Below are 15,286 nucleotides of genomic sequence, written 5' to 3' on the forward strand. Positions count from 1 at the left end.
AGAATGCATTGTTATGTATGAACTGGAATCAAGGCAAACTTTTATTGGTTGGTGATACCTGATGATAAAAATGCTTTCACCTCTATGTATAAACTTTGATTCACTATGTAAAAACAAACAAACAAACAAACAATGGGGGCAATAACAATTAGGATCCTGCTTATCTCCACAGGATTTATGAATAAATAAGGTAATAAGAAAAAACCCTCCTTTGTAAAATTCTTTATACTGCTATAGTTCAGTTCATATATTTTTGGCAGATGCTTTAATTCAGAACTTGACGTCTATCTCACTCTTGTTATTTAACAAGCAACTGAGAAACAGGAAGCAGCAAATAAATCATGGTGTGAGATACAAAACTATCCTAATACACATCCCTTGTATACTATATGTATCTAGAGAGGAACATCCAGATATTAAAAATATTCTGCTCAGCAACAAGTTTAGGGGAAATTCGCCATTTGGGTCACTTTCTTCCTTGCCTCTACCCCTAACAAAGAGGCCTTGGGATCATTGTTTAAGTGCCTCTGGTCAATAAGGCTAGTCTGTGAATGGGTCAGAAAATAATACGATAAATACTAGTTTAATTTGTCTGGTTAAATTAGGAGCTGTCTGGATAAACTACTTAACCATATAGATTTTTTTTTTTTTTTTTTAGAGAGAGAGGGAGGGAGGGGCAGAGGGAGAGAGAGAATTTTAAGCAGGCTCCATGCCCGGTGTGGAGCCTGATCTGGGGCTCCATCTCATGATCCTGAGATCATGACCTGAGGCGAAACCAAGATTTGGATGCTTAACCGACTGAGCCACCCAAGCGCCCCCAGAATTTTTTTAAAAAAGACAGGTTCTTGGGGTGCTGGGTGACTCAGTCGGTTAAGCCTCTGCCTTCGGCTCAAGTCATCATCTCAGGGTCCTGGGATCGAGCCCCACATCGGGCTTCCTGCTCAGCAGGGAGCCTGCTTCTCCCTCTCCCTCTGCCCCTCCCCCTACTCATGCTCTGTCTTGCTTTAGCTCTCCATCTCTCTAATAAATAAATACAATATTTTTAAAAAATAAAAAAGATATAAAGACAGGTTCTTGGTGTTTTCAGCTTTCATTAGATTATGCTGTGGTAAAAATCAACCCCTAATTCTTACTTCTTACTGTCTTATAACAACAAATGTTTACTCTTCATTGATGCATTGATGCTACATTTTTTATTTTTTTAAGTTTTTATTTAAATACAAGTTAGTTAACATACAGTGTAATATCAGTTTCAGGTGTACAATATAGTGATTCAACACTTCCATACATCATCCTGTGCTCAACACGATAAGTGCACGCCTTAATTCCCATCATCTAGTTCATCCACCCGCCCCCCGACCTCTCCTCTGGTAACCATCAGTGTGTCCTCTAGAGTTAAGCATCTGTTTGTTGGTTTTCCTCTCTTTTTTCCCCCTATGTTTGTCTGTTTTGTTTCTTAAATTCCACATGAGTGAGATCATATATGTCTTTTCCTGACTGACTTATTTCACTTGGCATAATACTCTCTAGCTCCATCCATGTTGTTGAAAACGCCAAGATTTCATTCTTTTTTACGGCTGAATAATATTCCATTGTGTGTGTGTGTGTGTGTGTGTGTGTGTGTGTGTGTGTGTACACAACGGACACTTGGGCTCATTCCATAATTTGGCTATTGTTGATAATGCTGCTATAAACATTGGGGTGCATGTACCTCTTTGAATTATTATTTTTGTATCCTTTGGGTAAATACCTGGTAATGCAATTGCTGAATAATAGAGTAGTTTGGGCTGTGGTGGCTCAGGCTGTGCTCCATGTGTCTTCTTCATTCCAGGATCCCTTCTGAAGGATCAACCCCTATATAGAACATGCATTTCTTGGGGCGCCTGGGTGGCTCAGTCAGTTAAGCATCTGCCTTTGGCTCAGGTTTTGATCCCAGTGTTCTGAGATCGAGCCCTGTGTCAGGCTCCCTGCTCGTCGGGGAGCCTGCTTCTCCCTCTCCCTCTGCCTGCCTCTCCCCCTGCTTGTATTCTTTGTCATATAAATAAATAAAATCTTTTTTAAAAAGAATAAGTATTTCTCATTTCACAGGGAAAAAGACAAGAATGAAACACACAAAGGCTCCCTTTCTGCTTCTGCTCAGTTGTACTGTATAACTAGCCCACTGGCATTATACTGGCCAAACCAAGACATGTGTCCATACCTTCCATCAATGGGGAAGGGACATAGACTGTTCCTATGGTGCATTTCTGAAAATCTCAAGACAATGGGCAGGGATGTATAATTCTCTTATAAAAGGGGATAAATGTGAAATCTACCACACATGGCAAAATTAAATGCAAGAAAGCTTGAAAATCATAATGTATGAAACAAGACGAGAAAGATCAAACTCTCCTGAAAAATAATACACTGGATAAAAAAATACAACTATGCATTTTCTACAGAATGACAGGGACAACATTAAAGTCAGAAAGATTAAAGGAATTGGTAAATCTCTGCCATACAAATGTTAGCCAAAATAAACCAGAGAGTCATACCAATTAGTCACTAGACAGAAAAACCCAATGATCAACTCATTAGACATCCAAAAGACATGCATTAAATCCAATATCCGTTTTTAATAATAATTATTTGTAAACTAGGAATAGAAAGATACTACCACAGCATGATAAAGTGTATATGTCCCAAACGAGGAGCTAACACCATATTAAATACTGAACAGAGAGGCAATCCCACAAAGGTCAGAAATGAGATAAGAATGCCTTCTACCCTATTGTATTGCAATTTTCTTCTGGACTATTTATCGAATGCTATATATTAAGGGGAAAAAATGAAGTGTAAATACTAGAAAGGTAGAGGAAAATCACTGAAGAAAATATCTACATAGAAATTTAAGAAAAGAAACTTGAAAAACCCTTAGAATTAAAATAAATCTTGGGGGCGCCTGGGTGGCTCAGTTGGTTAAGCGACTGCCTTCGGCTCAGGTCATGATCCCGGAGTCCCTGGATCGAATCCCACATCGGGCTCCCTGCTCAGCGGGGAGTCTGCTTCTCCCTCTGACCCTCCCCCCTCTCATGTGCTCTCTCTCAAATAAATAAATAAAATCTTTAAAAAATAAATAAATAAATAAATAAATAAAATAAATCTTGGGACACCTGGGTGGCTCAGTCAGTTAACTGTCTGCCTTTGGTTCAGGTCATGATCCCAGGGTCTTGAGATCGAATCCTGCGTCAGGCTCCTTGATCCACAGGGAGTCTGTTTCTCCCTCTGCTCCTCCTCCCACCGTTCTCTCAATCTCTCTCTCTCTCATAAATAAAATTAAGAAAAAATAAATCTCAACAAAGCATCTGGTTACAAAATAATAATATAAAATTAATACTACTTCTATAAAACAATAATTAGTACAAATATAATAATAAAACAAGATCCTTTACTAACAACATTTTCTGAGTACCTCCTGTGTCCACAGCCACCCTCCTAAGCAAGCATCCAAAGCATAATTTGCCATGCTTTATACTACATGCATTCATTTCCCAGCCATAGAAAACTGTTCACAGTTTGGCTTCTGACCCAGAAGTAGTCATGCATAGGGCAACCAGGAGCCTGTGGCCTGCCTAAATGAGGTGATCTTTATTTCTTATCTCTGAACCAGTCAGATCCTCTTCATTGATAAGAACACACTTAGGAACATAATCACTAGAATATCTCAGAGGCTGAGACACAAAACAGAGAGAAGGGAATTAGTATAAGCCAAAAGACAAGAGTGGCTTTGATTGGGAGAGGAGAAGCAGAGAAGGCAATGAGAGAGGGAGAGTAAGATTTATGCAGAGAAGCCAAGAGGGAGGAGCTGAGTCACAGATGTAGTGCACCAGGAGAGTTGTTCTGTCATTCTCCCCAGTCACAATTCTTGTTACATAAGGCCTGAGTGGAAAAACTGTGGAAATGTAAAAATGGAAGTAAAAACAGAAGGCATTCTGAATGTAGAATTGTGTCTTACAACCTAATCATGCCAAACACAGATGCCATTTGCAATAGCAACACAAAATATTAAAAACTAAGATGGGGCCCATGGGTGGCTCAGTAATTAAGCATCTGCCTTCGGCTCGGGTCACGATCCCAGCGTCCTGGGATCTAGCCCTGCATCAGGCTCCCTGCTCGGCAGGAAGCCTGCTTCTCCCTCTCCCACTCCCCCTGCTTGTGTCCCCTCTCCTGCTCTCTCTCTGTCAAATAAATAAATATTAAAAGAAAACAAACCAAGTACAGTATCTATCAATAAAAGACAAATAAAAATTAAAATGTTTTATTTTTTTTAAAGATTTTATTTATTTATTTGACAGAGAGACAGCACAAGTAGGCAGAGTGGCAGGCAGAGGCAGAGGGAGAGGGAGAAGCAGACTCTCCAATGAGCAGGGAGCCCGATGTGGGGCTCGATCCCAGGACCCTGGGATCATGACCTGAGCCAAAGGCAGCCGCTTAACCGACTGAGCCACCCAGGCGCCCCTAAAATGTTTTAAACCAAGAAAAATTACACAAATGGAGAATCACATATCAATGCAAAAAAATTCAATATTTAAAGATGTCAACTGGACAGAAACCAATTTATGAATTTAAAATGCAATTTTTAAAAATCTGAATATAGTTGACACACACTGTTACATTAATTTCAGGTATACAACTTAGTGATTTGACAAGTTTACACATTATGCTATGCTCACCATGAGCATAGCTATGATCTGTCCTATTACAACTCTATTATAGTATCAATGATTATATTCCTTATGTTCTGCTTTTTATTCCCATAAGTTACTCACTCCATAACTGGAGACCTGTATTTCCTGCTCCTTTGCTCAACCACCCATTCTTCTCCCCTCTGGAAACCATCAGTTTGCTCTCTATATTTATATTTCTGATTTTGATTTTTGTTTATTATTTTAGATTACACTTAGAAGTGGAATCATATGGTATTTGTCTTTCTCAATCTGACTTATTTCAGTTAGGATAATACCCTCTAGGTCCATCCATGTTTTCTCAAATGGCATGATCTCATCCTTTTTATGGCTGTGTAATATTCCTTTGTGTATATATAACACATTTTCCTTATCCATTTGTCTATTGATGAGACACTTACATTGCTTCCATGTCTTAATTATTGTAAATAATGCCACATAGGGTAAATAAACATAGGGTTACATTTATCTGAGTTAGTGTTTTCATTTCCCTGGGTAAATACCCAATAATGGAATTGTTGGATAATATGGTATTTCTATTTTTTTTTTTTTTTGGTATTTCTATTTTTTAAAAATATTTTATTTATTTGAGAGAGAGAGAGCATGCACACAGGGGGAAGGGGCAGGGAGAGGAACAAGTTAACTCCATGCTCAGTGAGGAGCATGACGTGGAGCTTGATCTCATGACCCTGAGGTCACAACCTGAGCTGAAACCAAAAGTTGGTTGTCCAAACAACTGAGCAACCTAGACGCCCCTCTATTTTTAGTTTTCTGAGGAACTTAAAGTGAAATACCAATGAGGTATTTAGAAACTTGACAAAACTCTTTTAAATTTCCTCTGTAAAATTCAAATAGATTAGCTACTTCCAGGAATATATATTAAAGAAATATTCAGATGCAAGACATATGTATGAGGAAATTAATCATGGTATACTTTATAATAGTAGAATCTGAAAACATCTAATGCATATAAATAGATTATGGTAGATCCGTATTAGGGAAAGCAGCTAAGTCATTAAAATACTACCAAAAATTATTCAGTTACATTTGAATATGCTCATGATATATTTTAAATGAAAATTAAAGAGGTGTATATATTAAGCACACATTTAAAAAAGAACTATCCACCTTAGTGAATAGATATCACACTTAAATTTATAGTCCAAAGCATTAAGACTAGTAATTAGATTGTAGGTATTTTTATTTTCTAATTTGCATATTTTGAGTTTTCTAAAATGTCTCCAGTGAAAATGTACTTTTATAATAGAACAATAAATGTTATTATGTTATAAAAAGAATAAATCAGCAACAAGAGCCTGAAACAGAGCAAGGCAAATAGTACAGCCAAATAAGTGTTTGTAGAATTAATGAATGAATAACTGGTCAAGATAATTAAAAAAAAAAAGACATTTGTGTTGACAGACGATCAAGTTCATTCTACCAATAAAATAACATCTTTAAATAACAATAATTTACCAGTGAAATGAATGCAAGAACAATGAGTAAGTGAAATAAAATAAAAAATTCAGCAATAAATCCAAGTACATGAAATAATTTAGTATATGATACATGTGAAATTTGCAGTGAAAATATTCACTGAAGAAGGAGGCCACTATTCCATAAGTTGTTTTCAGACAACTAGTTAAAATTTGGGAGGGGGGATAAAAAAAAAAAAAAGAACTCTACATCCCATGTCATAAAACATCTGAAATAAATTTAGCAGGAAAAGACAGATAAAGAATATTTTTAACAGTTTTAATGACCTTAATGCATACCGGTTTAATTTCTTTGGGAAAAAAAAACACTACTTATGAAAATTGGTTATTGGTTTTAAGACATGAATAAACAACACAGTGGAAAAATACAGGTAGATAATAATTATATATTATTAAATGTAACTAAACCAAAGGAACATAAATTGTAACAATGATACTTAATTTGTGCTGCTGAAAAGATTTTTTAAAAGTAGTAATGCTATTATCTAGGGTGAATCATTTGTAGGATTAAACAGCTTGGGTGCCTGGGTGGCTCAGTCGTTAAGCGTCTGCCTTCGGCTCAGGTCATGATGCCAGGGTCCTGGGATCGAGTCCCACATCGGGCTCCCTGCTCGGCAGGAAGCCTGCTTCTCCCTCTCCCATTCCCCCTGCTTGTGTTCCTGCTCTCGCTATCTCTCTCTCTGTCAAATAAATAAATAAAATCTTAAAAAAAAAAAAAGCTATATTTTTCTGAGAAGTGATTGGTCTGTGTAAAGTGTGACCTAATGATTCAAGTTCTAGGACTTTAAAAGAATCAAAGATTCAAACCAAGATTTATGTACAAGTGTGTTCATTATGGTGCTACTTGTAATAGCAAAATACTGGAAACATCCTGCATAAGAACATATGAATTGATTTAATAAATTATATGATATGCACTACTTTAATATCACATTTTAGAAGAGAGTTAAATAGAGTAAAAAGTTCAGAATGGCTAAAGTCAAAAACACAAGAAATAACAAATGTTGGTGAGAGGATGTGGAGAAAAAGGAACCCTCATGCACCATTGGTGGGAATTCAATTTCATGTAGCCATGGTGGAAAACAGTATGGAGGTTCCTTGAAAATTAAACAACAGAATTACCATAGGATCCAGTAATACCACTACTGGGTATTTATCCAAAGAAAATGAAAACATTAATTCAAAAAGATACATGTAGCCCAAGTGTCCACTGACAGATGAATGGATAAAAAAGATATGGTATATGATCTCACTCATATGTGGAATTTAAGAAAGAAAACAGATGAACATATGGGAAGGAGAAAAGAAAAAAAGAGAAAGGGAAGCAAACCATAAGAGACTCTTATCAATAGAGAACAAACTGAGGGTTGATGGAGGGAGGTGGGTGGGGGATGGGCTAGATGGGTAACAGGTATTTAGGAGGGCACTTGTGATGAGCACTGGGTGTTGTATGTAAATGATGAATCACTAAATTCTACTCCAGAAACCAATATTGTTTGTTAATGAATGAAAATTTAAATTAAAAAAAAAAGAAGATATGATGGGGCGCGTAGGTGGCACAGTTGGTTAAGCTTCCAACTCTTTGTTTTGGCACAGGTCATGATCGCAGGATGGTGAGATTGAGCCCCATGTCAGGCTCCATGCTCAGTGCGTGGAGTCTGCTTAAGACTCTCTCTCCCTCTGGGGCACCTGGGTGGCTCCGTGGGTTAAGCATCTGGCTCTTGATTTAGGCTCAGGTCATAATCTCAGGGTCCTGGGATCAAGCCCTGAGTCGGGCAGGGAGTCTGCTTAGGGATTTCTCTCTCTCCCTCTGCCCCTCTACCCGCTTGTTCACTCTCTCTCTTTCTCTCTCTCTCCCCTTCAAAAAATAAATATTTTTTAAAAAGACTCTCTCTCCCTCTGCCCCACCCCCCATGCACTCTCTCTCTCTCTAAAATAAATAAATCAACCTCTATAAAAAAAAGACATGGTATATATTTATAATGGAATATTACTCAGGGATAAAAAAAAGAATGAAATTTGCCATTTGCAGTACCATGGATGGACCTAGAAGGTATTATTCTAAGTGAGGTAAGTCAGAGAAAGACAAATGCCATATAATTTCACTCATAAGCAGAATTTAAGAAATAAATGAACAACAACAAAAAAGGAAATAAACAAAAGACCAGACTCTTAAATACAGAGAACAAACTGGTGGTTGCCAGAAGGGGAGTGGGTGGGGAGATGGGTGAACAGATAAAATGATTTAAGAGTACACTTACAGGAATTAAGAGTACAATTAAGAGCACTGAGAAATATATAGAATTGTTTAATCAATATATTGTACACCTAAAACTAATATAACACTATGTTAATTGTATTTGAATTTTTTAAAAATTAAAAAATTAAAAAAAATAAAGGGAGTAAAAAGTGTCAACACTATACTATCAGGTATAATCTTCAGATTACAATATAGTATCTATAATATGAACCCAATTTCTGTAAGAAAAAGTTTGTGTTTGTTTGTACCTAAGAAAAATCTGTGAAAACAACTGGACACCAAAATGTTAATGATTAGCTCTGGGTGGTGGGGCTACAGGGGTTTTTATTTTCTCTTTCATTCAATTATACCTATCACAAATCTTCTTCAAATAATATATTTATATTTATAATATTAACTACTTGTTACATTTCAATTCAGAGAATTTCTACTGTGTTCACTTTTTCCAGAAATATTCTTATTTATAACACTTTTGTTACTTCCAACCCACCTTTTCCTTCAAGCCCTACTTTATTTGGCTGTGTTTCTTACAGATTATATGAAGGTACACTGCAGTCTACCGTCTTTTCAGTTGTAAGCTACTTAAGTGTAAAGACTGCAAATTCCATGTCTTATATTCTATCACTTCAAGTATAAATAGTACATACTTAGTAAATAGAGGATGAATGTATGACGATGACCCAGTATAGGAACTACATAGATCCTTCAGGCACCAAATAAACCAAACAAACGGATTTGTTCTTTATTGCTAAAATGAGTCTCTCTGAGGAAAGCTGTATCACCTGCAAATCCAGGAAGAATGGGTTATCCCTTCATTTATGTTCCCACAACGCCTGGCATATTCTGATTTATCAAGATTATCACATTAGTTTTGTGACTGCCTTTCTCAAGACTGATTTCTCATCTATCTTATAGTCCTCATAGGTACAGCATCTAGGGATGTTTGCCCCTCATAGGTTCTTGGTAAACACTTTTGTTTTGGGGGCACCTGGGTGGCTCAGATGGTTAAGCGTCTGCCTTCGGCTCAGGTCATGATCTCCAGGTCCTGGGATCGAGCCCCACATCAGGCTCCTGGTTCAGCAAGGAGTCTGCTTCGCCCTCTCCCTCTGTCTCTCCCCCTGCTTGTACTACCTCTCTCTCAAATGAATAAATAAAATATAAAAAAAATAAATGCTTTTGTTTTTAAGCCACTTTACTGAGGTTGATAAAAAGCTGTATATATTTAATATATACAACTTGATGAGTTTGGACATACTACATACCCTTAAAACCATCGCGACAATCTATGCCATAAAAAATATCTATCACCTGAAAAACTTTCTTCCTGCCCTATTATTATTGATAAGAACACTTCCCATAAAATCTACTCTCTCAGTAAATGTTTAAGAATGTAACACAGTATTGTTTACCATAGGCTCTATGCTGTACAGTAGATCTCTAGGACTTATTCATCTTGCTGAACTGAAACTCTGTACCCTTTGACTAATATGTCCCCATTATCCCCTTCCCCCAGCTCCTGGTAACCATCACTCTGCTCTCTGATATTATGAGTTTAACTATTTTAGATTCCTTGCATAAGTGGAATCATGTACTATCTGGCTCATTTCACTTAGCTTTATGTCCTCCAGGTTGATCCATGTTGTTACAAATGGCAGATTTCCTTCTTTCTAAAGCCTGAATAATATTCTATTGTAAGTATACACCATATTTTCCTTATTCATTCATCTGTTGATAGACATTTAGGTTGCTTCCTTGTCTTGGTTATTGTCAAGAGTGCTGCAGTGAACATAGGGATGCAGATATCTCTTTGAGATCCTAATTTCAATTTCTTTGGCTATATACCCAAAACTAGGATTGCTGGATCATTTAATTTTTTTAAAAAAATTATATTTATTTATTTGTCAGAGAGAGAGAGAGCACAAGCAGGGGGAGCGGCAGGCAGAGGGAGAAGCAGGCTCCTCATCGAGCAAGGAGCCCAATGTGGGACTCGATCCCAGGACCCTGGGACCATGACCTGAGCCAAAGGCAGATGTCTAACTAAGTGAGCCACCCAGGCATCCCTATTTTTAATTTTTTTGAGGAAACTCCATACTGTTTTCCATAGTGGCTGCACCAGTTTACATTCCCACCAACAGTGCACAAGTTTGTATTTTCATTCTTGCCAACACTTAACTTTTTTTAATAGTTATCCTAACATAGGTGAGGTGATGTCTCACTGCAGTAAATGCTTTTTAAAGGCATGAATATATTTAACCATGGAAAGAACAATGTGGAAAATGGGAGTAGTGTTACAGCAAGGTGGAAATGATAGGCCTTTAACATTTCAATCTGTTCTCTTTTGACAAATGAGTCATGGGGCCTTGTACAAGTCAGTCTTCTTCCATGTTAAAGGAGGCATTCAGATCAGACAAACTAGAACCCTAACAGTAGATTTAAGATCACTGACTGACTATTAAGATGGACCCAGGACTTAGGGTTAGATTTTTCGATTTATTTTTTAAGTTTTTCTTACTGACAGTGAAATTTTTCCCTGGTCTTGAGACCCAAACATTTCATCTATCAACGAATGAGGGTCTCAGAGAGGAGGGGGTGGGGGGAAGAGGTAACAGGGTGATGGGTATTAAGGAGGGCATGTGTTGTGATGTGCACTAGGTGCTATATGTAACTAATGAATCATTGAACACTACATCAAAAACTAATGATGTACTATACATTGGCTAACTGAACATAATAGAAAAAAGAAAATTTTAAAAACATTTCGTCTATCCAACCTGTAGCAAATGAAACTGATATTTGACAAAAGGAATAGCAAAATGATCAGATATGTAGTTCTCAAATACTGAAGCAGTGAGGCTGGAGGGGAGGCAAATACATACAGACTTAGTGAAGATGCTCTGCGAGCTCATCAGCTCTTTAGGGAAGCACTGTAGAAAGACAGTACATTCTTTCCAAAGATACAGAAAAACATGTTTTTCCACTAATGGGCTAACTGAAAATAAAAGTTTTATTGTCAGATGTAACTTTCAGGACTATCCCCATATCAGAAAGAATCAACTATCTCAAGGTAAAATGCAATGTGTAATAAGCTCTCACATTATTAAGCATCTTTCCCTCCCCGCCATCCCAGTGAAATGTCAAGGATACATTGGCTGAAATTTTCCACAATCCAGATGTCCTTGAAAACCTCATCTGTGGCTGACTACAGAGAGCCAACCAATGCAAAGCAAACAATGACTGAAGTTCATGACATTACTGGAAGCGTCCTAAACTCGAGTCATCTCCATTTCAGTAAGATTTTCCTCCATCAAGACATGTGTCTTTCCAAAAATTACCTCTCTGATTCAAGAGAGGAAATACGATCATCCTAGATGTTTAGATCATAGGTGAGGATGTTCTAATTCTTTGGCTCAATCTAGTCTTCTGCTTAGTTAGACCAAGTCCCTAACATAACCTGTATTAAAATTACATGTTAAACTTTAAAAATGGCATTCCAAGTTTTTGTTGGTAGAAGTCTTATAGGTGATAAGAAAGGGATGCTATTTGAAAATACCATTACTTTCTATAAAATAAAATGTAACTTCCCCTTTTTTAGAAGAGGGAATTGAATTTTTTTTAAGTTAAAATAAGACAAAGAGAGGATTTCTATATATTCATATGTAAAAATATGTAAATACAACTAAAGAGTAGGATCCGCACATTGACCTTTGTTTACCTCTATCATCTTTTCTACTGCTGCTCTCTGTGTATACTCATGTATTCATATACCTGCAGTCATTCATTGAGTACATTGTTTCATGACACTGTTTCTCCCGTCTTTTTAAGAATATATTTCTGAAACTAATAATATACTGTATATTAATTAATTGAATTTAAATAAAAAATAAATTAAAAAATATATTTCCCCTTTTGAGTATGTATATTTGTCTCTCTCTCCTAGAGTTTTTCTTCTTTTTTCCTACCTCCCATTTCTATCTTTCTCCCTTATCTGGTCATAATATAAATCAGACAAATGATGGCCTATGGGCCAAATTCAGCCCACTGCTTGCTTTTGTAAATACAGTTTTATTGGAACACCACTATTCCAAATTTGTTTATACCCTGTCTAGGTTTGCATTTGTACTACAAAGAGAGTTGAGGATTTGTGACAGATACTATACAGCCTGTAAAACCTGAAATATTTACTCTTTAGTCCTAACAACTCCTAATGTAGGTGGTAAGTCTATCTTTCAAGGGTCTTTGTTGTTGGAGATGTAATGCAGGGCTGTGGGCAATCAGAGAAGTTTCCAAAGAGAAGCTGCCTGCCAGTATTTCCTAAAAGGAAGAACTGTTTCCATATAGTGGAAGAGGTTGCACTAAGCAATTCCTTGTAAGTTTCTGGTGAGATATCTGAGAGTTGTGTTCGTTCTTATAAGAAGCTTATCCCATCAACTAAATTGTAAGTAGCATGAGAGCTGGGATCTCTGTTGTTTACCTTCCATTCTCCCCTGTACCCAGCAGCCTAGCAGTAGTACCATTGTTAGAATGAGATAGGAAGAAGAGATCCTGCCTTATTTCCTGTACTTCTGAGGACCTGTTTTGGTCCTTTACCAATTCTGCCCCTACCTAGGGGGGGAGAGGTTTACTTGGAACTCAGGTCTCTTCCAACTCATTCTAGAACATACTTCAGCTTCCAAGGTGTGTGCATGTCTTTTTCTTGTTTCCATGCATTTGAGGGTGGACACTCTACTGGTGTGTACAGCCCTGGGCCTAAGAATTGGCTAGGGAGCAGCTATTTGCAGAGGAGGTAGGTGGGTGGAGGTTGGACATGTGGGTTGAGTGTGCAAGTGTCTATGTATGTGACCTCTTTTTGGACAGAGTCAAAGTGAGGGGAAGAAAAGGGGGTCAGACTGGAGATCAGCCCTCTTTTCTTACTGTTGCAACTATTATTTTTATTCTTTTTTCAATTCAAGTATAATTAACATACAGTGTTATATTAGTTTCAAGTGTACAATATGATTCAACAATTCTATACATTTCTCAGTGCTCATCTAGATAAATGTACTCTTTATCCCTTTATCTATTTCACCCTTCTTCCCATCCACCTCTGCTCTGGCAAACACGAGTTTGTTTTCTGTATTTAAGAGTCTGGTTTATGTTAGTCTCTTTTTTTCTTTGTTGCTCATTTGTTTTGTTTCTTAAATTCCACATATGAGTGAAATCATATGAGACCAGCCCTTTCTTTACTGCTCAAGATAAGAGAACAGAACATACACTATTTCTCTGCTAACTTCTCTGGGACCCACAAATTTTAGATTCTGCTTGGCCTAGCAGACTGCCTTATTTAATAAAGGCAATAAAAATAAATTTGTCAATTGTTTCATAATTTGAAAATAGAATGTTCTAAAGATATTATGTTTATTATATAATTTTACATAATAACTAAGGAGTTTTTTAGCTGCTGCAAAAATATTTGTTAATATATTACATAATTCATTTATTATTTAAGTGTGTTAATATATAATACATAATATGTTATAAATCTAGATAACTGAGTGCAACGATCACTAGACTTTAGTTTTCATTAAAATTAATGAAAATACTAATTTAAAATGCTATTGGAAATAAGTCAAGAGTCTTTGCACCTAGCTCAGATGCCTAAATACCAAAAAATTATTTTTTCTGTTGCATGGCACCTGGCATTAGCTGAGCTACTCTCCTATTGATGTATTATGTCTGTTGGCACTGGAACCACATGCTTACACCTATATTAAGTTACTTCTCTGACTGAGCAGTGACTCTAGTTGGATTTTTTTTTTCTCTGAAGGAGAGATAAAGGTGTTTGGAGGCTTTTCCTGGGAAAACATGAACCTAACATAGCTTCAGGTAGAAGCCCTATCCCCAAGGGCCAACCAGTACTCCCCCAGGATGTACACCCATACCTGGGGTTCTCCCAGATTAAAGTATGAGGGAAGTCTGAGGGCTTTCCCACAGGTATACCACAGCTGAGTGGCAATCAAGATCATTTTGTGTTTTGTTTTTTTTTAAATTGTCTCAAACATAGGCATGTGATCACTTGTGATCATAAGCAGTCTATACGCTACTTTTGACAACATTTCACCTTGGTAAATTAACTCTTCCAGAGCATATGGGGCTTTTCTCTTAAAGTCTGACATATGACCCCTGGGGTATTGTGTATACACAGAACTCCAAAGTTTCATGAATAGGTTATCTGATTCTGCTTCAAAGTGTAAATCGGCACTTCAGCAAGCTTGCAAAAAAGGAACATTTATAGAGAAAGCAATCTTCTTTATACTAATTTTCTGTGTGGTAATGTTGCCCAGGTGGCTCAAAAGTGTTAATGCACCTCCCTAAGGTGTCCAACTTATTAAGAGCAAGTACCTGAGAAACTGGAGAGTAAAGAGCCTAACATCAGTTAAGTCAGAAAAATCTGCAGCAAATCATACATCCTTGCTTATGTAAGTCCTATGATTCCAATAAATCTTTATGTCCAGAGAATTTATAGCTTAGAGGATGAACAGACCGACTTACAACTTAGATATTTGGTTTTTAAGTATTATGCTTAATAGACTCGATTATTTAGTCCTGACAAAACAGAAGCATTAGATGACATGCTCATATTCTGTCTTTCAGATCTAGAATGATTCCCAAATTAAGCCTCTTGCCCTACGATTGCACATAACAGTTATCATCTCAACTGTTGTTAATGTCGCACCAGCACTGCAAAAAAATAAAATAAAAACTCCATCTCCTGGGGGTGCCTGGGTGGCTCAGTCGGTTAAGTGTCTGACTCAATTTTGTCCCAGGTC

This window comes from Neomonachus schauinslandi, chromosome X, assembly GCF_002201575.2.
Source record: "Neomonachus schauinslandi chromosome X, ASM220157v2, whole genome shotgun sequence".
Lineage (NCBI taxonomy): Eukaryota > Metazoa > Chordata > Mammalia > Carnivora > Phocidae > Neomonachus > Neomonachus schauinslandi.